This window comes from Rhinolophus sinicus, chromosome X (genome assembly GCF_036562045.2).
Source record: "Rhinolophus sinicus isolate RSC01 chromosome X, ASM3656204v1, whole genome shotgun sequence".
In the NCBI taxonomy this organism is placed as follows: domain Eukaryota; kingdom Metazoa; phylum Chordata; class Mammalia; order Chiroptera; family Rhinolophidae; genus Rhinolophus; species Rhinolophus sinicus.
Window position 1 is genome coordinate 16,297,700 of NC_133768.1, and position 23,088 is coordinate 16,320,787.

General features: G+C 36.0%; 1 long non-coding RNA gene across 1 annotated transcript in view; it reads right to left on the bottom strand.

Moving 5' to 3' along the window:
- Nucleotides 1–738: 738 nt before the first annotated feature.
- The window catches only part of LOC141569718 (uncharacterized), a 115,856-nt gene continuing 93,506 nt past the window's right edge, over nt 739–23,088 (bottom strand). Inside the window, exon 4 of the long non-coding RNA XR_012493476.1 lies at nt 739–2,398. This is a non-coding gene — a long non-coding RNA (uncharacterized LOC141569718). The remainder of the gene's footprint in view (nt 2,399–23,088) is intronic.

Sequence of the window (23,088 nt, forward strand, 5' to 3'; positions counted from 1 at the left end):
GTGGAGCACAGAGGATTTTTAGGGCAGTGAAACTATTCTATACAATACAGTAATGGTGGGTATTATTATACATTTGTCAAAACCTGTAGAATGAACAACAACCAAATGTGAACTCTGTGACCATAAAAGCATGGATTTATTTCTGGGCTCTCTATTCTGTTTCATTGATCTGTGTGTCTGTTTTTATGCCAGTACCGTGCTGTTTTGATTACTATGGCCTTGTGGTATAATTTGATATCAGGTAGCGTGATACCTCCAGCTTTGTTTTTCTTTCTCAGGATTGCTGTGGCTATTCAGGGTCTTTTATGGTTCCATATAAATTTTAGGATTATTTGTTCTAGTTCTGTGAAAAATGCCATTGGTATTTTGATAGGGATTGCATTGAATCTATAGATTGCTTTGGGTAGTATGGACATTTTAACTATATTAATTCTTCCTATCCATGAGCATGGTATATGTTTCCATTTATTTGTATCTTCTTTAATTTCTCTCTTCAATGTCTTATAATTTTCTGAGTACAGGTCTTTTACTTCCTTGGTTAAATTTATTCCTAAGTATTTTTTTTTTTTATGCACTTATGAATGGGATTGTTTTCTTAATTTCTCTTTCTGATAGTTCATTATTGGTGTATAAAAATGCAACTGATTTCTGAATATTAGTATTGTATCCTGCTACTTTACTAAATTCATTTATCAGTTTTAATAATTTTTTTGGTGGAATCTTTGGGGTTCTCTCTATATAGTATCATGTCATCTGCAAATAATGACAGTTTTACTTTCTCTTTCCAATTTGGGTGCCTTTTATTCCTTTCTCTTGTCTGATTGCTGTGGGTAGGACTTCCAGTACTACGTTGAACAGAAGTGGTGCAAGTCGACATCCTTGTCTTGTTCCTGATCTTAATGAGAATGCTTTTAGCTTTTCCCCACTGAGCATGATATTAGCTGTGGGTTTGTCATATATGGCCTTTATTATGTTGAGATATGTTCCCTCCACTCCTACTTTGCTGAGAGTTTTTATCATAAATGGATGCTGGATTTTGTCAAATGCTTTTTCGGCACCTATTGATATGACCATATGATTTTTATTTTTCATTTTGTTTATGTGGTATGTCACATTAATTGATTTACATATATTGAACCAAACTTGCATACCAGGAATGAATCCCACTTGATCATGGTGTATGATCTTTTTAATGTATCGTTGAGCTCAGTCTGCTAATATTTTATTGAGGATTTTTGCATATAAGTTCATGAGGGATATTGGCCTATAGTTTTCTTTGTTTGTGATATCTTTTTCTGTTTTTGGAATCAGGGTAATGGTGGCCTCGTAAAATGAGTTTGGGATCCTCCCCTCCCCTTGAATTTTTTGGAATAGCTTGAGAAGAATAAGTGGTAATTCTTTTTTGAATGTTTCGTAAAATTCACCTGTGAAGCCATCTGGTCGAGAACTTTCACTGAGATCTTGTTGATTGATGATTCGCTTTCATTAGTATTAATTGGTCAGATCAGATTTTCTGTTTCTTCTTGATTCAGCCTTGGAAAATGTATGTTTCTAGGAATTTATCCATTTCTTCCAGACTGTCCAATTTGTTGGCATATAATTTGTTGTAATGTTATACTTTGTTAAAATTTTTTGTATTTCTGTAGTATCCATTGTCACTTCTCTTTCATTCCTGATTTTATTTATTTGGGTCAGCTGTCTTTTTTTCTTGATGTATCTGGTTATAGTTTTGTCAATTTTGTTTATCTTTTCAGAAAAACAGCTCTTGGTTTCATTGATCTTTGTATTTAATTTAGCCTCGATTTTTTTATTTCTGCTCTGCTCTTTATTATTTCCTTCTTTGTACTTACTTCAGGCTTTGTTTGCTGTTCGTTTCCTGGATCCCTTAGGTGTAAAGTTAGATTTTTTTTTTTGAGATTTTTCTTGTTTGTTTAGGCAGGCCTGCATTGCTAGAATTTCCCCCTTAGGACTGCTTTCACTGTGTCCCATAGATTTTGGGTTGTTGGGTTTTCATTTTCCTTTGTCTCAAGGTATCTTTTGATTTCTTCCTTGATCCCATTGTTGACTCATTCATTATTTAGTAGCATGTTATTTAGTCTTTATGTGTTTGTGTGTTTTCAGTGTTTTTTTTCTTGTAATTGATTTCTGATTTCATACCACTGTGGTCATAGGAGATGTTTGATATGATTTTAATCTTCTTAAATTTACTGAGACTTGTTTTGTGGTCTAACATGTGGTCTATCTTGGAAAACGTTCCATGTTCACTTGAAAAGAATGTATATTCTGCTGCTTTGGGGTGAAATGCTCTAAAAATATCAATTAAATCCATCTGGTCCAGTGCATCATTTAAGGCTGCTGTTTTCTTGCTGACTTTCCGTTTGTAAATTGATCATTTAATCTAAGACAAAGGAAGCGAGAATATACATTGGGTTAAAGACAGTCAATTCAATAAATGGTCCGAGGAAAACTGGACAGATACATGTAAAAAAATGAAACTGGGCCACCTTCTTATGCTATATACAAGATAAACTCAAAATGGATTATAAAACTCCTAGAAGAAAATATAGGCAGTAAACGCTCAGACATTGTTCTTAGTAATATTTTTATTGATATATCTCCTTGGGCAAGGGAAACAAAAGAAAAAATAAACAAATGGGACTGAATCAAGCTAAAAAGCTTTTCACAGCAAAGGAAACCATCAACAAAACAAAAAGAAATCCTACTGAATGGGAGAAGATATTTGCCAATGATATATCTGATAAGGGGTTGATATCCAAATTTTATTAAAAAACTCATACAACTCAACACCAAAAAACAAACAATCCAATTAAAAAGTGGGCAGAGGATCTGAATAGACATTTCTCCAAAGACATATGACTAGACATAGGCCAATAGACATATGAAGATGCTCAGCATCTCTAACTATCAGAGAAATGCTAATAAAAACCACAATGAGATACTACCTCACACCTGTCAGAATGGCCATCATCAATAAATCAACAAACAACAAGTATTGGCAAGGATGTGGAGAAAAGGGAACCCTTCTGTATTGTTGGTGGGATTGCAAATTGGTGTAGCCACTATGGAAAACAGCATGGAGTTTCCTCAAAAAAATAAAAAAAAAATAGAACTACCTTATGAATAAATACCCATCTTCTGGGTATTTACTCAAAGAAATCCAAACACTAATTTAAAAAGATATATGTACCTTTGTGTTACTGCGGCACTATTCACAATAGTCAAGATATGGAAACAACCAAAATGCCCATCAACAGATGATTAGATAAAGAAATTATGCTACATATATAATGGAGTATTACTTGGCCGTCAAAAGAATGAAATCTTACCATTTGCCACAACATGGATGAACCTAGAGGGTATTATGCTAAGTGAAATAAATTAGACTGAGAATGACAAATACCAAATGTCTCACTTATATGTGGAGTCTAAAGAACAGAACAAACGAATGAACAAAACAGAAATAGACTCATAGATACAGAGAACAAAGTGATGGTTGCCAGATGGGAGGGGATATGTGGGAATGGATGAGAAAGGTGAAGTGGTTAGAAAGTACAGATTGGTAGTTACAAAATAGTCATGGAGATGTGAAATACAGTATGAGCAATGTAATCAATAATATTGTTAAAACTATGTATGGTGTCAGACGGATACTAGACTTATTGGAGGACCACTTCATAAATTATATAAACACCTAATCACCACTCTGTACACCTGAAACTGAAACTAAAATAATATTGAATGTCAAGTATAATATAGATATATAGATATTGATACAGATATATTCACAGGATACAAAGTACAGCATAGGGAATACAGTCAATGATATTGTAATAGTATGTACAGTGTCAGATGAGTGTAGACTTGTAGGGATTATCACTTTGTGAGTTGTGTAAATGTCTAATATCTATGTTGTTTTGTATGCCTGAAACTAATAATATAAATAAATAAACTCTAATGTAAACTATGGACTTTGGGTGATGATGATGTGTCAGTGTAGGTTCATCAATAGTAACAAATGTGCCACCCTGGTGCTGGATGTTCAGAGTGGGAGAGTGTGTGAGTGTGTGTGTGGGAGGGGTACATGGAAACTCTCTGTGTACTTTGTGCTTGTGTTTGCTGTGAAGTTAAAACTGTTCTAAAAAGTACAGCCTATTTAAAAGGAAAGAAAAGTAAATCCCAAATTAGGACTGGCATAAGTTTAAAGAATAAGAGCTAATTTTAACAACCAATAGAATTCACTAAATGCCACATGCATTATTTTAATAAAACATTTAAAACATTTTCTCAAAAATAAGTTTGTAGATACTTGGGTTTTATTTAGTATAAATTTGAAGAAGGAATTATTAAAGAAAAATCGGCAAAGATTTTACACATCAGAACATTAACTGTGTTTTTTTAAAATTTCATGTCTGATGTCTTCATATCTGCTGTTTGATCTTCTAAATGGGACTTTTATTAATCGGTTCATAAACTATTTATATCATAGGCAAATTTTCAGAGGAGTAAAAACTATATCGATTAAAAAATGATCAAATTAAATGATTATTTTTTTTTTGCTTAAGCAAATTAGACTCTTAAGCCTTATATGACTATACAAAAATCTTGAATGTGAATATACTTTTAGGACTATGTTCCACAATGAATTTTAAAGATGGAACTTCCAAACTGTATGAACCACTCCCTCGAAGAAAGTAAGCGTAAAGCACTTGTAGACTTGGCCTAGACTTTCTTGATTACTCAAGCAGGTTAAGTTATAGTAGTTTTGAGTATGACACCAATGCAGAGATTGGGCTGTGTATCTATACTGTGAAGTAGTGCACGGAGATAGAGAATTTCTAAATACATTCCTTCTTTTAAAGTATAGTTAACACTTCTTCGGGTGCCTGGAAGACCAGGATAAATAAGACAAAGTCTCTACCCAGGTTGCTCATATCTCATGCTGGCCTGCCTCAGCCTCAACTCGATATGTAAGCAAAATGATGTCTCCTTTGATAACCATTGCCTTACTTCTTTATCCTCAATTTAATATGCCCAATGACTCAACTCCTGGCCACAGATGATTAGACCACAGATAGACGCATGGCCCAGGTTGGGCCAACCAAATTCTCTTCCGAGCATAGGAATTAAGACTGAGTGTTGAATTCAATTAGGGATGGTGGACATATGAACAGAAAGGACATGTGGAATCAGAACTAAAGTCAGCATCTTGGTAATTAAGCCTCTAGAATCAAGCCCAAAATTAATGACTTGACATTGCTTCCCACTAAGACATCCTACCTGACTTCTCCCATCCAAGTACTAACCAGGCCCGACCCTACGTAGCTTCCGAGATCAGACGAGATTGGGCGCGTTCAGGGTGGTATGGCCATAGACCTGCTTGACTTCTCTAATCAGGTTACTGTCAAGAACAGCTATGTCCATTTATAGCTATAGGTTTTTAGTCATTTTTCTCCCATCACCTTCTCCTTTCCACCTAAACAAAAATTTCCCCATCTTTCAAGAACAACCTCAAGCTCTACTTCTTGACCATTCTGAACAACTTATTTCTCAGAAACTCTAGTAGTAGTGGTAATGATAATTATAATAACAATGGCAATAATAATAGCCAGACTTTATTGATCATATACCATGTTTGAGGCACGGTGTCAAACATTATACATGTATATTATTTAATTTATAAAAACAGCTAGTACAATTATTATCACCATTTTATAGATGAGGAAACTGAGACAGAGGGGGTGAAATGATTTGCCCATTAAGAGGCCATACATGTTAGATTTCACATACTATCTCTTTATATACGTTATCTCCTTTGATCCTTATAGCAACCCTATTAAATAGGTATTATTATCCCCATGTTGAAGATGAAAAAAACTGAAGCTCAGAGAAGTAAAGGACATTACTCAAGGTTGTGCAGAGAGTATGTGGCACTTGAAGATTAAAACCTAAATTGTAGGTGCAACACCTTGATTCCTAAGCACTAGAACTTGTAAGGTCCTGTGGATCAGGGTTTCATCTTATTCTTTTGGACACAGCGGCCACAAAAAATGTATCAATAAACAAACAATAAAATGCTCTAAAAACATTTGTTCTAATAAGGGGCCTAAAAGAAATGTTGGAATGTTAGCCAAAACAATAACTATTTTTTTTTTTTGCTTATGACGAAAATGAAAATTATACCTTCCTCTGAAACCATAAAGCTCCTAAAAGTTAATTAGCTTTGTGTTAATATTTTGATGCATCTCTGCACTTCTTAATGTAACTGCAAATTATTATTACATCAGCCATTCTGTCTGTGGCAAAATGAGGAAGGATAATACAGACCCCAAGGTTGCTTATCCTTGAAAGATTTTCAGCTTGATATTTTGCTGTTTGTCTCTTGGCTTATTTCAGCTAGGATAGAAAGAAAGGAATGATTATTGTGTGGGTGTTTTTGCCTCATTTCCTTAGCAGTAGAACCATATTTCATCCCCCTATCGAGGGCTGAGAAACCTCTGTTAAGAAAAGGAAGTAAACACAACCCATTTTCAATAGAAAGAAAACAGATCAAGTTATACCTGACATTCAAGGAGCCCAAGGGAGTCTAGTATCCACCAATTAGAACAAAATTGACTCTAGTTCTTCCTGCAGCTATTCTAAAGGAAGGTTTGGGGGTAAAGTTTTCTGAACCTTCTGTTCTATTGATGAATGATGGGGAAGCTACTGTTGATATCAAGAGATTAGTGGAAAAGGGAATGAAGTATTGACTCTCAGAATTGGAAGAGAACTTGGCGGTCATTTGTGTTTTAACGTCTTCCACAACGTTTCCACCAACTGGTCATTGCCTACACTTAAAAGCATTCCAGAAAATGCTTGGATTCCAGAGTTGATTCATTTTATCTTTGGGTGGCTCTTGTCTTATTGGAGTGAAATATTTCTTCCTCTCCAGTCTCTCCATAGTCATAAATTATTACTCTAAGTTTGGCATAATTAGATTTTATCATTATATTTTATTACTGTTTTATACTTATATAAAATATCACAGTCTATACCTACTAATAACATATTTGACAAGTATTTTCCATGCATATAAAATCATGTTAATAGGGACTATTTATTGGGTCATTAGATAAGAGTTCATAAACATTAGTGATTTTATTATTATTGAGCACTTAGGGGATCTGTGAGGCAAAAGACTAAGCACGTTACAGATACTGACACAAAATCCTCACAATCATATTGAAATAGATGTCATGATCTCTGTATTGCAGAGGAGAAAACTGAGACTCAAAGACATTTATAGTCTTACTCAGTTCTACAACTAAGTGATAGTCTGGTTTCTCTAGGTCCTAAGTTGGTGCTCAAAAACAAACAAACACAAATAACCTAGTCTGTACCATCTCCCAAATCAAGATACTAGCTCTATGCAAAATCTCTGTGTAAACATTTCTGTTCATTGGATCAGATAGGTTCACCCATAAGGCTTTACATAGTATTAAATAGATTAGCTGTGTGTGTTAGCTTGTATATGCATATCTGTTTAATAGTAGCCAAGTACTTAGAAAAAATAAAAATCCAACTTCAAAAAGCAGATATTTTGCCAATGCTGCTAGAAATCACTAGGGAAGAGCATCCTCAGTTCACGCCATATTGGCAGACAAGAAAATGTCACTATTTTTATGACTATAGTGTCTACCCTATGTTTAGACTCAACTACACCCTGAAGTAGTTGATGTGAAGTAGGTTGGTGTGAAAGTAATTGCGGCTTAAAAGGTTAAAAATAACTGCAAAAACCGCAATTACTTTTGCACCAACCTAATACTTTCTTTGTGCCAAAGAGCAGAAAAACATTGATTTGACATGAAGTCAACCTAATATACCCACCCAGAGTGGCATGTACTGTCAGTGTTATAAAGAGAGAATAATATCTAAAGGTAGAAGAAAATAAGAGAAAGCTTCTGTTCCATCTGATATCACACTAACATACTTGAATTTTTTTTTGCTAGTTTGAAACCCTATTAAATATATAGTGGATCATTTTGATGTTGCTTCAGGTATTTTTCCAGCCACTATTAACATAAGCTTGTCTCTACAGAAATCATATGTTTCAGTTGCCAATTCCATAAACCACTAACCAATGTCTTAAGTCAATTTTCTTAAATGTGATTGCTTATTGTGCTACTACTGTACTGGACTTCATCTATAAAGCTTGTTTAATTGTTTGCTTGCAAATAGATGTAGCCTACTGAAAACCTTGCAAATTAAGGCATATTTTTGGCAACAAAATTACTAGCTAAGGATCTTATAGACACAGGAACACTGTCTTTTTTTTTGTCTAGAGATTATAGGAAAATTCTACCAACAGTCTCTTTAGAGCTAAGAATTGAGCACAGTATCCAAAAGTATAGTCCATCTCCATTGTCTAGTATCTTAGTCACATCTCACATTCAGGAGAAACTCTGGATTTGAAAGTTGCTGCTGAACCACTTAACACCCATTATGATGGTTATGATTTTAAAAAATAGAAAATAACAAGAGTGGGAGAGGAAACGAAGAAATTAGAACTCTCATACATTGCTGATAGAAATGTAAAATGGTACAGATGCTATGGAAAACAGTTTGGCAGTTCCTGAAAAAGCTAAACATATAATTACCATATGACCCAGCAATTCCACTCCTAGGTATGTACCCAAAGGAATTGAAAACAAGGATTTAAAGAGATATTTATATGCTAATGTTCATTGCAGCATTACCAACAATAGTCAAAAGGTGGAAGTAACCCAAATGTCCATCAACAGATGAATGAATAAACAAATTGCAGTATATCCACACAATGGAATATTATTCAGCCTTACAAATGAATGAAATACTGATACTTGCTTCAACATGGATGAACCTTGAAAACATTATGCTAAGTGAATTAAGCCAAACACAAAAGGACAAATACTGTAAGATTCCAGTTATATGAGGTATCCAGAATAGGTAAATCCATAGAGGCCACAAGTAGATTAATGACAACAGGGGATGGCTGAAGGGGACAACGGGGAGTTATTGTTTAATGGTTTCAGAATTTCTGTTTGGAGTGATAAAAAAACTGGAAATAGCGGCGAAGGTTGCACAACATTGTAAATGTAATTAACACTACTGAATTGTACACTTAGAAATAGTTGAAATGTCAAATTTTATGTTCTATATATATAGCACCACGGTTTAAAAATATTAATAACATAATGTACCAAAAACCATTGAATTTTATGGTATGTGAATTATAACTCAATAAAGTTGTTAAAAAAATAAAAAAGAAAGTTGCTACTGAATTAGCAACGGTAACTGTGATGATGGCAATGATGATGATGATGATGATTTTAATAAGAGCAACACCTACCACTTGGCAAGCATCATGCTAGGAGTTTTATGTGACTGTACGTCACAATAGTTCCTTACGTTAAATATAACAGTATTGTCTCACTTTTCACATGAGGTGCAGGAAGTTCAGAAAACTCATGCAACTTGCTCAGGGTCACAGAGCTAATAAGTGATGAAGCTGGGATTTAAATTTAAGTGTGCCTGAATCCAAAATTCCTGCTCAAACTATCTCACCAGACCTATATTCCTTGAAATTTGGAGCATTTTCTAAAATATGTTCCTATAACCCCATTTTGGGGAAGGGAAAAGGGAATCCCACTGCTTCATTCTAATAAGGGAAGCCAAATGCCTTCATGTGGGCATTTCAAGTTCCAGAATGATACTTGTCTTGAGCTATATATACATCATGAGGTAAAATCTGAATGATGGAAGATATGGAGATTACTACATGTATAGTGGCCTAATAGGGACTAATAGGGACAGAATGTTGTTGAAGAACTTGGATTTTGTTAACAGATAGACTTGAATTTCAAATATGCATCTGCCACTTTCTGGCTGTATAGTTTTATGCAAGTCACTAAACTCCTCTAAGACCCAGTTATCCCATCTATACAATGAAACTAATACTTGTACTTCATAAGTCTGATGTGAGGATTAAGGGCAATAATGCCTGCAAAGCACTTGAAATAGCACCTGGCACAGAATCAACACTCAACACTTGGCACCTCTTATTGTTACAGTGCATGTTGGGATGGGGACTGTAATAACATAAAGAGGCAGACACTGTACTAGTGAGGTAAAACCAGCAATTAGAAAATGAGGTAAGGTCAATATTAGAAAAAAAAAAAAAGTCTGTGTTTTTCTTGTAAGTATTCTGCTCTGAAGAGCAGAAAGATGTTAAAGTCCTTCTCCAGAGATATGCAGGACTGGAAGAATCTGAAGTTATCTTTGAAGATAGAACCAAAAACCTGGTGGGAGGTCAGACCTTGAGGGAGGAGAAAAAGGGCAGGATGCCACAGAAATAAGGGTAAGTTTGTGTGGACTCTTAGGCGTTTATGGTAACAGAAGAAAATTATTTTATCCCAGCCTCTACACTCCATGCATATTGAAGATACTTTTATAATGTTTTTTGCCTATCTGTGTTTTTTATTTATTTATTTTTAGCAATGAACTGTGTGTGCATGCCATCCCAGACATTACAGGCATAACTAAGAGATAACTAAAGGGATACAAATATTATCATTAACAGTAGGGAGCACCCAGATTCCAAAGATGACTGAGTCAGAACTGAAGAATATATACTGGGATCGCCTCGAATGGTTTCCATGTTTCCTAACAATCTAGGGATGAGGTGAAGGGGTTCAGAAAAGACACTGGCAACCCACATCCCACCTCACTTTTTAAGTTATAAATACAACATCTACATACAGGAATAAAAAATTCATACCATACAGAAGGGAATAAAAGGAAAGCTTAAAATGTTTCTCCTTCCCACTTTTGTGTCATCTCCCAATCCTAATCTCCAATTGTAATGGGCAGTTTTTATGCTTAGTTTTTCTGGTGGTTACTTCCATTACTCTAAATCAGTGGTTCTCAAATTTCTGTGTACACAATTACCTGGAAGGCTTGCTGCTTGCTTAAAAATAAGATTACTGGGCCTCACTCCAAAAACATCTGGGGAATCTGAATTTTAAAAAATTACTGTCAGAAGTTTTGATTCAGGTAGTTTGTGGGATAACTTTGAAAAATGCTGCTATAAGTTATACTTTATATCTCTATATATTAGCCAATCAACTTATTAACTTTCTAATATTGAAGATAGGATATTTTAGCACACAATCCTCTCTCCTTACCAGCTTCTAATAACTAAATGTTGTTTTAATTTCTCTATTGATTGCCATTTTAATTTTATAATGCATCTAAACCTCCACTTATTGATTCAGGTACTTTACATGGTATATATTGACTTTCACAACATAGAATAAGAAATTCAGCCTCTATTACTCCTGTCTCCACTTCTCATCCCTCCTCCACCTCCCAACCCTCTGTCAGCTATACTACTACTATTATCAAGTTCACTATGAAATGATTTTGGCAACCAAAAGCCAATAAACATATCTATACTCTTATGATTAATGTAAATCTTATTTCCTTGTGAATCAAGGTGCATGCCTGTACACAAAGACATTTAAATATATGTCACAAAACCTTTGGCACTATGAACCTCTGACACTGCTCCAATTGCCAAGATTGAATTGGTTCTCTTTTCTTATACTATATCAATTGTTCAAAATCAAATCGTGCATTAGTGTGCTTCATATTTAAGTTGACTTTCTTATACATATTTTTCCCAGAGACTCTTTTTTCTTAATGCCCAGCAAAATACATACCTTTATTACTATGTTCCTAAGATCATGTTTCTTAACCATAGTACTAATCTCTGGGTCTGCTGTATCCTGCTGCATCCTGGGGAGAGGGGGTTCTTTTTAGTATAACCCTATATTGTTCTACTGCTTCTTAGGAGCTCCCCTTTCCCAATATCTTGTTACTTGAAAACAAACACAAATAAGTATTTACAGAATGGAAAATTACCTGAATATTGGCAAATTTGAAAATATCTTTAGTTTGCCTTCATAAATGATTGCTATTTTAGGTGTATATAGAATTCTAGGTTCAAAATAATTTTCTAGGACTATATCAAAATTAAAAACTTCTGTGCATCCAAGGACACAATCAACAAAGTGAAGAGGAATAGGAGAAAATAGAATAGGAGAAAACATTACCAAATCATATATCTGATTAGTTAATATCCAGAATACATAAAGAGCTTCCACAACTCAACTACAATAACAAAATAACCCATTTAAAATAGGAGCAAAGGACTAACAGACATTTCTCCAAAGAAAATACACAAATAGTCAATGAGCATATGAAAAGATTCTCAACACCACTAATCATTAGGGAAATGTAAATCAAAACTACAATGAGATATCACATCTGTTAGAATGGCTACCATTTAAAAAATCAAAATAACAGTTGTTGGCAAGGATATGGATAAATTGGAATCTTTGTACACTGTTGGTGGGAATGTAAAATGGTGCAGACACTATGGAAAACAGTATGATGGTTCCTCAACAATTTAAAAATAGAATTACCATATGACCCAGCAATTCCACTTCTGGGTATATAGCCAAAAGAATTGAAAGCAAGGTCTCGAAGAGATACCTGTATACCCATATTCATAGCGGTATTACAATAGCCGAAAGATGGAAGCACCACAAATATCCACTGGTGGACGAATGGATACATACAATGGAATATTATTCAGACTTAAAAAGGAAGGAAATTCTGGCACAGGCTTCAACATGGATGAACCTTGACGATATTGTACTAACTGAAATAAGCCATTCACAAACAGACAAATACTGTATGATTCCACTTGTATGAACTGCCTAGAATTGTTGAATTCATAGAGACAGAAAATAGAATGGTTATTATGAGGGGCTAAGGGGGAAGGGGTAATGGGAAGTTGTTTAATAGGTATAGAGTTTCAGTTTTTCAAGATGAAAAAATTCATCTTGAAAAATTCATCCTGAGTAGTTGGACAATTGTTAGTGTACTTAATGTCATTGAACTGTACACTTAAAATAATTAACATGGTAAACTTTATGTATGTTATGCACATTTTACCACAATCAAAAATTTTTTAAATGCTAAAAATAATAATTTTCCATTAGAAATCTGAAGGCATTGATGTATTGCTTCCTAATAACTGTCTGATACAGTTTCACTGTGATTATTTTGTATCTAACATGTTTTTTCCTCTCTAAAACATTTTATGTTTTTTTCTTTATCTTTGACATTCTGAAATTTCATAAGAATATGTCGAATTTATCTTGCTGAACACTAGAGGGGGGGGTTCTTTCAATCTGAACATTCCAATCTTTCTTCAGCTCTTGGAAATATTATTATATTATTGTTTCCATAATTTAATTATCTCATTACCTCTGTCTTATTTCTAGATGTTTAGCATGGATCAATCTTTTTCATCTTTACCTATTACTCATATTTTTACATTCTTTGCCTTTATCCTCTATGTTACAGAAGATTTCTTTGATCATTTTATTCTAGTATTTTTATTCATTTCATAATCTGGACAATAATATTTTGAAATTCTATGCTGCTCTTATTAGCACTCTGATTACTTTTTTCTTAGCAGATAAACTTTATTTTGTACATACAACCTCTTCTGAAATGTCTCTCAAGATGCTCATTAGAATTTTTTGAAATTTGTTTTCTCTGAATTATCTGATTGTACTGTAGACTTATTTGCTCTGTTTATTCACTTTTGTGCTATTGGCTTTTCTCAAATGTAGGATGATCCTTGGTTATCACTTCATTGTGCTCCAAAGCCACTTCTCTGAATAGGAACACTAACTAAAAATTTTCAGTTGTGAGTAGGACAGCATTAAATGGCAGCCCTGACTTCAGAGTACAGAAGCAAGGTAGCAAACAGGCACGCTGGCTGCCAATACCTTTTCCCTTACCAAGCCTCCTTATACATTCTATACATTCACACCTATAACTAGATAGTATCTCAAGGCACACAATATACCTAAGTCACGCTTCATCATCAGAGAGTATGTACCTAAATCTATATTTCAAAAAGTCTATCAAATAATTTTAGCAGTTGACTTCCAGCCAAAACTTATTAGATTCTCAGTGTATTTAATTATTAAGGAATGGATTTTCTTTTTATACATTTGTGCTTGAATTGTTATTGTTGTTGTTATTCTTTACAGAAATATTTTAAGCTATTTGTCAATTTTGTGAAGGTCACCTGGCTTATGATTAGATAATATAATAGAGAATATAATTATAGTACATTTAAAGTACAAGATATCACAATATGCTGAAAATAAACAGATGAGTGAAGGCCTGTCTTAGTTTGGGTTCCCTCAGAAGCAGAAGCTAGGTAGAGGATTTGAGTGCAAGTAGTTTGAGACGTGATTCCAGGAAGCTCCAGTAAGAGACAGGGGGAATAGGAAAGGGAAGGGAGCCTATAAAGAGTACAGTATTGAGCAAATTACCACTGCAGGTGACTGGGACTCAATCCTGCTGGGGAATCCTGGCAGACCATGTAGGTTATCCTTTACAGTTATATACTATATACTTTACAGTGCCCACCCACTGATACTCTGGTTTTCCATTTCCCCTTCATTTTTTTTAAAGATTTTATTGTGGAAGGGGAACAGGACTTTATTGGGGAACAGTGTGTACTTCCAGGACTTCTTTTTTCCAAGTCAAGTTGTTGTCCTTTCAATCTTAGTTGTGGAGGGTGCCGTTCACCGGCAACCTTGTGGTTGAGAGGACACGCTCCAACCAACTGAGCCATTCGGGAGGCAGCTCAGCTCAAGGTGCTGTGTTCAATCTTAGTTGCAGGGGGTGGAGCCCACCATCCTTTGCAGGACTCGAGGAATCGAACTGGCAAGCTTGTGATTGAGAGCCCACTGACCCATGTGGGAATCGAACCGGCAGCCTTCAGAGGCAGGAGCATGGAACTCTAACTGCCTGAGCCACTGGGCCGGCCCTCCCTTCGTTTTTGATGCCTAAGGGTTTCCTTCACTTATTTGCATGCTCATCTATAATTGTAAATATGTTTTTAATAGTTTATCCATATTTTCTGTTATGTTGTGGGAGAGTTTTCAGTTTATTCAATTTACCATTTTATCCAGTTCCCCCAAAATATAAATTTTAGGATTAAAGGAAGACAAATATCAACGAATATATAAGATGTAAATGTCTTAGAAAAATGCTTAGCACACTATAAGAACTCATTAAATGTTAGCAATTGCTAATACTGAGATAATAGTAATGGAAGACGTAGAAGTAATATTGGAAGAAAAGGAGAGAGAAGAAGATTGATGGAGCTGCTCCTGAAGTTCCTGAGAAGAAGAACAAGAGTGTTTGTCCCAATAGTGTTCTATTTCTATTACTCCCTACTGAAGTACCACTCTCTGCACAATTCTCAGTTTGCATCCTTGAACTTGAAAAACGTAAATCATGTGAGAAAACATTTAATCTTATTAGCAGGCTGAGAACACCTTTGTAGAGAAAGAACAGTTTTATTAAAAGGGGCCTTGATAAGCGCACTGTGGGGTAGAAATAATTCTCAGATTGCTCAAGGTTCATCAGAAATGAGAGAGGGTCACTGCATATTAATTAAGTAAGAACAAGTTTTGGAGTTTCCTGGGGGAAGGATCAAGAAGATGAGGCCCCTGACTATTGGAGCACCTGAAAAAAGATTTGGGGAAGAATCAAAGCATTTAATGAAAACATTTAAATATCTGCAGTATGTTGTGAACTAAAACTCCTCTCCTATACACCCCCTTGTAAATCCCTGATGCAACATTTATTATTTACTAATCATTTTATGTGAATGGAGTTTCAGTTTGAAGGAACTCAAAAAGAACTATTAAGAGAGATAGATACCTGAGTGACAACAGCTATACTCTTCCTCCTTGGGAGTGGAGGCAGTGAGATATTGTATAACCTGACACTTTAGACTAAAGGATAGAACAGAGGGAAGAAGGGCATTCTGAGGAGAAGCAGCAGCATGAACATCTTTTGGGAACTGGAAGCAGACCAGTGAAGATAGAGTCTAGGGTACAGGGTGGTGGTGAGGCAAGAGATGTAGCCAGAAGGGAAGGCAGATAACTGATTATGAAGAGCCTTCAGTGTCATGCCAAGGGTATAGAATTTTCTATATAGATTATGGGGATCACTGAGCAGTTTTCAAGCCCAGGATACATTCCTATTTACTACTGTGGAAAGATAATTATTGACAGTTTGGGATAATGCTTTGGAGGGAAGTAAGTCCAAAGGCAGGCCAGGAAACTAATTTGGAACTAATGTAGAGCCTCAGCCTAAGGAGAATTAGAATCTAGATAAAAGAAAGGGCAGCTGGACTGCAGGTGATGGGAAGAATTCAAGATTTATCTACAAGACAGAACTATCTAACTTTGGAATAGCAGTGTATTAGTTATGTAGGCTAAATTGCAGTAAAATACAGGCCCAAATATATATAATGATTCAAACAATATAGAAGTTTATTTCTTGTTCACATCACTATCCAAGGAAGATGCTTTTTGTCAGCTGGAGGCTGTCCTTCATTTGGTGATTTGGGAATCTGGGCTCCTTCTACCTTATGGTTACACTATCCATTAGAACTTCATTACTGTTAGCAGAAGGGGACAGAGAGTGTGAAGGGGGCACACATTCATTTTAAAAGCTTTGGCCAGGAAATGGCTCATAATACTTCTACACACATTCCATTCACTAGTACTTAGTATCATGGCCATATCTTACTGCAATGGAGTCTGGGAAATGTAGTCTAGCTCCATGTCCAGGAAGAAAAATAAATGGATTTTGGAAAACATCTAGAAGTCTTAGCACAATCAGTGAGACAAAGAAAGGATCTTGGAATAATTCCCAATATTCAGATTAGCTAACCGGGCAAATGGTGGTAGCATTAGGGAATATAGGTTTCCTTGGAGGGAGGTGGGATAATGAGTTCAGTTTGGAACATGTTGAGTTACAGTTGTCAATGAAATACCTGTGTGGAGATATCCACTATATCTGTGCATGCATATTCTTAAGGATTAGAGACATACAACATTGGTCATTATGCTAATTTAATAAGTCTTCATTAAGCTTTAAATCTGTACCCAACATATAGAAGATTTATTTCAATAAAATTTCTGAAAACTTTTCCACTAAATCCTTCATTGGTCTGTACTCACAGGCACAGATGGGAAAAACACAACTTAATATTATTCCAAAGCAAGAAGTAAATTGATTTCCCAGGAAAGCTAAATGACATGTTCTATTCAGAACTGAATTATTACACAGTGCACAGCCATCCACAATGAAAAGAGATTGGGAGCATTGTCCTGGTATGGCTGTGCTTGATTTCAAACCATGGGGAACAGGTAGAGGTGGGATTCTTTGCCTGTATGTTTATTTTTCAGAGATTTCCTTTGAAAAATATGCCCCATGTACCTGAGGGAGGTGAAAAGGAGCTATTAAAGTATCTGATGCCTGAAAGCAGGCTCACTTCAGTTCTGATTCTCTCAGAATAAATTGCCTCAACATAAAATCAACTCTCAGGTTCTCAAGTAGCCATATTCTCCCTGTCTATAAACCAATGATTAAGACAAATCTGAGTGTTCTTAAGATTACTTGGTAAATCACTAAGATTTCATTGTCCTTGATGATTATCTTATGGTCTGAAAGTGCCTTGTCACTTCCAAGACAGAGGTTTTTCATCTGAATGATCCAGGTGACTGGATGAAATAAAATATTTCCATTTTTTACTTTTAAGAAAATAATAAAGTGTATGCATTTATTATTCATAAACTTGGACAATATTTAAACTAAGATTTTCTATATCTTTTTTGTATCAAACTTTGTTTCCTTATTAATTGTGTGATAACATCACAAAGATGGGGGTAGGATGGGAGCATTAAATGCCTCAATGCAATCATCATGAAACGGGCAGTTAGGTGACTACATGTTTTAGCTCTTCAGTCAGGGTCAGTTGGGATAATATAATTCATTAATAAATGGCTATAAAACATGCTTAAGAATTGTCAAAAATGTTATCATGTGAAATACAGGACAATAGGACAAAAAAAAGTGACTATAAAATAAAAACACCATGGAAACCTATATGTCACAAAATATACCCAAGAAGCAGTTCAAGAGAGGGAGGGAGGGATGGGAGGAGGAAATGAAAGGAAAGGAAAAGAAAAGAATACAATGCCTTTTGCCCTTGGAAGAAAAAAACTCTGACAGTATAATAGTTTGAGTGCTAGAAAAGACTTCAGCACAAACTGCCAAAGTGGTATAAATGGAAAAGGCTCTTTCTTTTATTCACAGAACAAGTATTTTTGTACTCTTACCAATGGAAACCCCAGATACTACATAGCCAGCCTATCTGTGTTTACTTCTCCCTGTTATATAACCTGTCTTTCCCCTAACTCTCATACTCCACAGGGGAGTCAGAATTCTACAAAGAGCCTGAGACGAAAGCATCATTATTATGGCTTTTGCATGCTGAGTTGTGGCTTGGTCCCATAATTCTAAGGGCTAAACCTATAGAGACTAAAAACGATTAGCCAAGGTTCTTTGCTACTGTAGCTGTGGGAGTCCACTTGGAGGGCTTCTCCACTGACTAACCCCCATGGAAACTTAGTGCTGGATTCAGTATCACTACAAAACACAAAGTTGCATTACAACATACTTCTTTACATGGATGCCAGATGGAGCTGCCTGTTGGGAGAAATGACTAGTTCTTGAGGCTGTATTTCTTCTAGGGTTCCAGCGAAAAAGGATGCCCCATAACATGTCAATTGATAACATGCCCTGAGTCCTTGTCCTTCTCCCGCATTGAGAGTTCACTGTTTCAATTAATTTCCACTTCAATTAATATTCAGCAAGTGTCCACAGTGAGCTAGGCCCAGCTGGGGGTGGGGGACCAAATAAGGACAATCACTCCCTCTGCCCATATTTCTACTGTGGAATGTTTTCATCAATATGGAAATTTCCAGCACCCCCACTGACCTTGAATGGCTGGTCTTCATGAACTCTTCAGAAGTAATTATTAAGCCATCTGCCTTATGTAGACATATATGACCCTAAAGGAATTCCAGTGAAGAGTAAGAGGTACATCTGTCTGATAGACCTGCCTTTGCCTGTGCCAAGGACCTTTTTACAGAGCAATTTGTAACAAGATGTGTAGAGGATGTCAACAAATCACAATCCTAACTATAGAAAATATATGCACATTTAATTTTCCTTTGCAAAAAAAGAAGCGTAATAATGTTGATACTTAGAATTTGTTCGGCAGCTAGTTTCAGATGAATCTGATTACAAAGAGGAAGGCATAAAGAGATAACCCAATGTCCTCTCAGTTCTCTGTGGAACAAAGCTGAGTTAAAGGATTTCCAAACGTGAAGTGATGACAATTTTCTAAGTTTCCTTTGCTCTGAAATTTATTGCTTAATATTTCTCAGTGGCAGGCACACTCAGTGGTAGTTACATGTACCCTTTTCAGAAAAAAACAGAAAACCTGAATTAGCACTAGTCTGTCAGCTTTAGAACTACCTATATATGCAAATAAACAAACTCTTACTATATTTTCTATATTTGAAAACTTGCATATTAATAGGTAGACATAAATATTATTATGTTAAAAGTCCAGACCAAATTTGAGACATTTTTAAGGCTATTCTGAACCATTCTAAGTTACTAATTCTGGCTTAATGGAAGTAATAAAAATTATTCAGTCTCCATAGGAAATTAATTTTGTTACCATTCATAGTAATACAAAAAAGCTCTCTGAAATCCAGTGATTTGCTAGTAGTACCCTCCAAAATGTCCACTGCTAATTCTGCTTGTCTCAAACTGAAGGTAAAAAGTTTGGATTACCAACAACCCTTCTTCACAGTTAATGGGCACCTCAATTTGTCTTAAATGGCACGGATAGTATTCAGCACTGGAGCAGTATCCACCTTTCTATAATATTCCAGCTTTCATAGCTGGGCTATAACTAACTAATTTACTGATACCTGGGTCTTAAAAAGTCAACTGAGCTAAATTCTGAGAATTTAGCTTGTAGATAGCTTAATACAGTAAAAGGTGAATGATTTGATATAATCTAACAGTCCACTGTGGTGTGGCATCAATATGGGTTCCTACAGAAAGCAATGGCACACTTAAAGAGGGAAATAAAGGAAAATTTAAGGATAGGACCATTTACAAAGGTGTGGAAAGAGTTTAGGAAAAGTAACATGAGCTACTGCAGTGTCCCAGGGCTAGCACCACCAGTGAGTCTGGGGCCTGAGAAATAAGGGGAGGAAGCCATAACTAAAAGCTGGGGAAATTCTCTATATGGAGACAGCTGTGGCCTTCAGTTAGAGGGAAGCAGTGACCTCCTGATGATTAGGGAGGGAGGGAACCAGGGGAAAAGCATCTCTTCTTATTACTCTCACCTTCCTATTTCTTGCAGGTGCCTCACAGTGGTCAGGCAGGAAGCCAGAGGGCAAAGGAGCCTACTGAGGCAGTCTGCAGAGCTCAGACTCCCTGAGCACAGAGTAGCAGGCAGAGTGATACAAGGATATGGAATATAAAGGGGCACATGTAAGACATTCAGCCTAGAAGCCTTGCCTCATCATTGGATGTTTTTGGACATTGCTCTAATGACAATGCCAAGATCTCGTTATGTCACAATGTGAAAGGCAAGATTCATATAGCATGTACTATACTACGAATATAATAATTTAAGTAAATGACAGGCATACCTCTTTTTATTGTGCTTCACTGTCATGCAGGGTGTCTGGTCCTGCTCCCCGCATAAGAACGCAGGATATGGTGAGGCCAAAAAGGAACACCCACGGAGCCATAGGTAGGGGGTTCATACCACTATATTCTCGCTGGTCGCCAGGCCAGAGACACAGGAAGCAGGCTCCACACAATCTGCAATCTGCTGTCTGCTTCTCTGCCAACCAACAAACCAACCCCACTTACTAGCTGCAATCCATGCTTGCTAGCTTAGCCACGGCAGTTACATTAGTGGCCAATGACTAACTAGTTACAGCTGATGGCCAACTAGTCACAGCTGATGACCATCTACTACCCGAGCCAGCACCTTTCCATGTGAGGCCGAGAGCCTGGAAACTGCTCCCTGCGACTCTGTCCCCACATTCTCAGATATTACATTTTTTACAAGTTGAAGGTAAGACCCTCCCTCAACAAAAAGATTATGACTCACTTTATTATGGAACCAAACCCACAATATCTCTGAGGTACGTCTGTATATAATAAACAGTATACTGTATTGTAAATGCAGTAGTCTAGAGTTATGATGCACTGATAAACTACTATCTGCAAATTCAGCATCCCAAAGCTATTATGGTTGAACAGGTTACAAGTATTTACCAATAACATATGGGAGATGCATGAAACAAAATCATCTGTTGTAGCAGTTTAACGTGCGGTTCTGAATCTACATTAACACATTTTGAGAAAATTAAATACAGTGTATTTTTAACCTAACCCTTAATTTCATTTTATTCCCCTCCAATTTCACTGTATATATATAGTACTCATAACTTTAATTCAATGCATTGTTCATATATATACAACTGGATTAGTCCTGAATACAAGTGAATAATTTGACAAAAATGTTCACTTAACACTAGATCACGTAGTCACCTAATAAGTGAAAATTCCATTGGAAACTTTTTTGGATAGAAATGATTCCAAATACTACCTATATGCATTATTTTTGCCACATTAATGACTTTTAGACACAACATATTCAATTAAGTCATGATGTTTAGGTTCATTTACTTCTAGACATTTACGTCTCTCTTCCATTTCTTAATGCATCTCTGGGTGAATAACATTTTGAATAACTCATTCACAAGTTGGCTCTTTCACTACTGTAATGCTTCCATTAGTATCAGTTGATTCCTATTTCCTCTCATAGAACTGAAGGTGGAACCTCCATTGTAAAAGCCCAGCCATCCCTTGAAGTCCTGTTCATTATATTAAATCCTTCAGGCTCCTCTGAAGAGTGTTAACTTTTCAAGTACTCCTCAAACAGAACACTTGGCTGCTAATGTGATGCTACCCAGAGAGACTTTAATGACCAGCCAGGGAGCCAGCCCTCCTGACTGACTCACTCTGCCAATCCACCACTGAAACGCCTCATAGCAATCTGTCCACGAGACAAAGCCCACATGCCAGGTGGCCAGGGTTTTGTAGAATCCTTAAAACAGTGTTTCTCAACCTTTTTTTTGATTATCACTCCCCACCCAAGAAGACTTTTTAGACATACTTTCCCCACACTATTTTAATAACACAGATTCACTTTATATCTGTTTATGTACTGTATTGCCCTTCAGGGGACACAAATTATTGTATTTCTTTGGCTCCACCAAGAACCGTTTTGTGCTCTCTTGGAGGTAATACCTCCATTGAGAACATACCCTTACTCGGAGGACTTGAAGGACCACTTGGGGGTCTCCCAATTACAACACACTGTTTTACTATATTTCCACTTTATTTGGAGGTGAAGGATAACTTTGGAAAGGAGATAAAAACAAAAGACTACCATGACTTTGCCCTGAGGTCCTAATCAATCAATCAACAAAAGATGTATTGGGTTCTGACTGTGCTATGTAGGTATGCAGTTATAAAAGATACAGGGTACAATGTTTAAAATATAAAAAGTTTCCATTCTTTAAATATGCATTCCATATGCACAGGCCATCTTCTGATGTGCCCCATATATTTGCCATGAATTTCAAACATAGTTACATTAAGACCAGTTTCTGGAGGGCACTTCTGAAGAATAGTTTTCTATGACCAGGTATGCTTACAAAGATGTGAAAAATCACAAAAATGCAATGGAAGCTCAAGCTTAGTCATTTTGCTGAAGATTCTGGGAAAGGAATGCATGATCTGCTTTCTAAACAGGAGCTTCTAGGTTTGGTGCCAATCCAGGAAAGAGTAATTGGTACGCTGGTAATGCAATTCCCTTCATTTCCAATCTTAGTAATATAAATATTCCTATTAATGCCTGCTCTGTCACCATAGTAACAATGAAGTATTACTGGACCTAAATTTAAAATGAGTAACTAATAGCATTTGGAC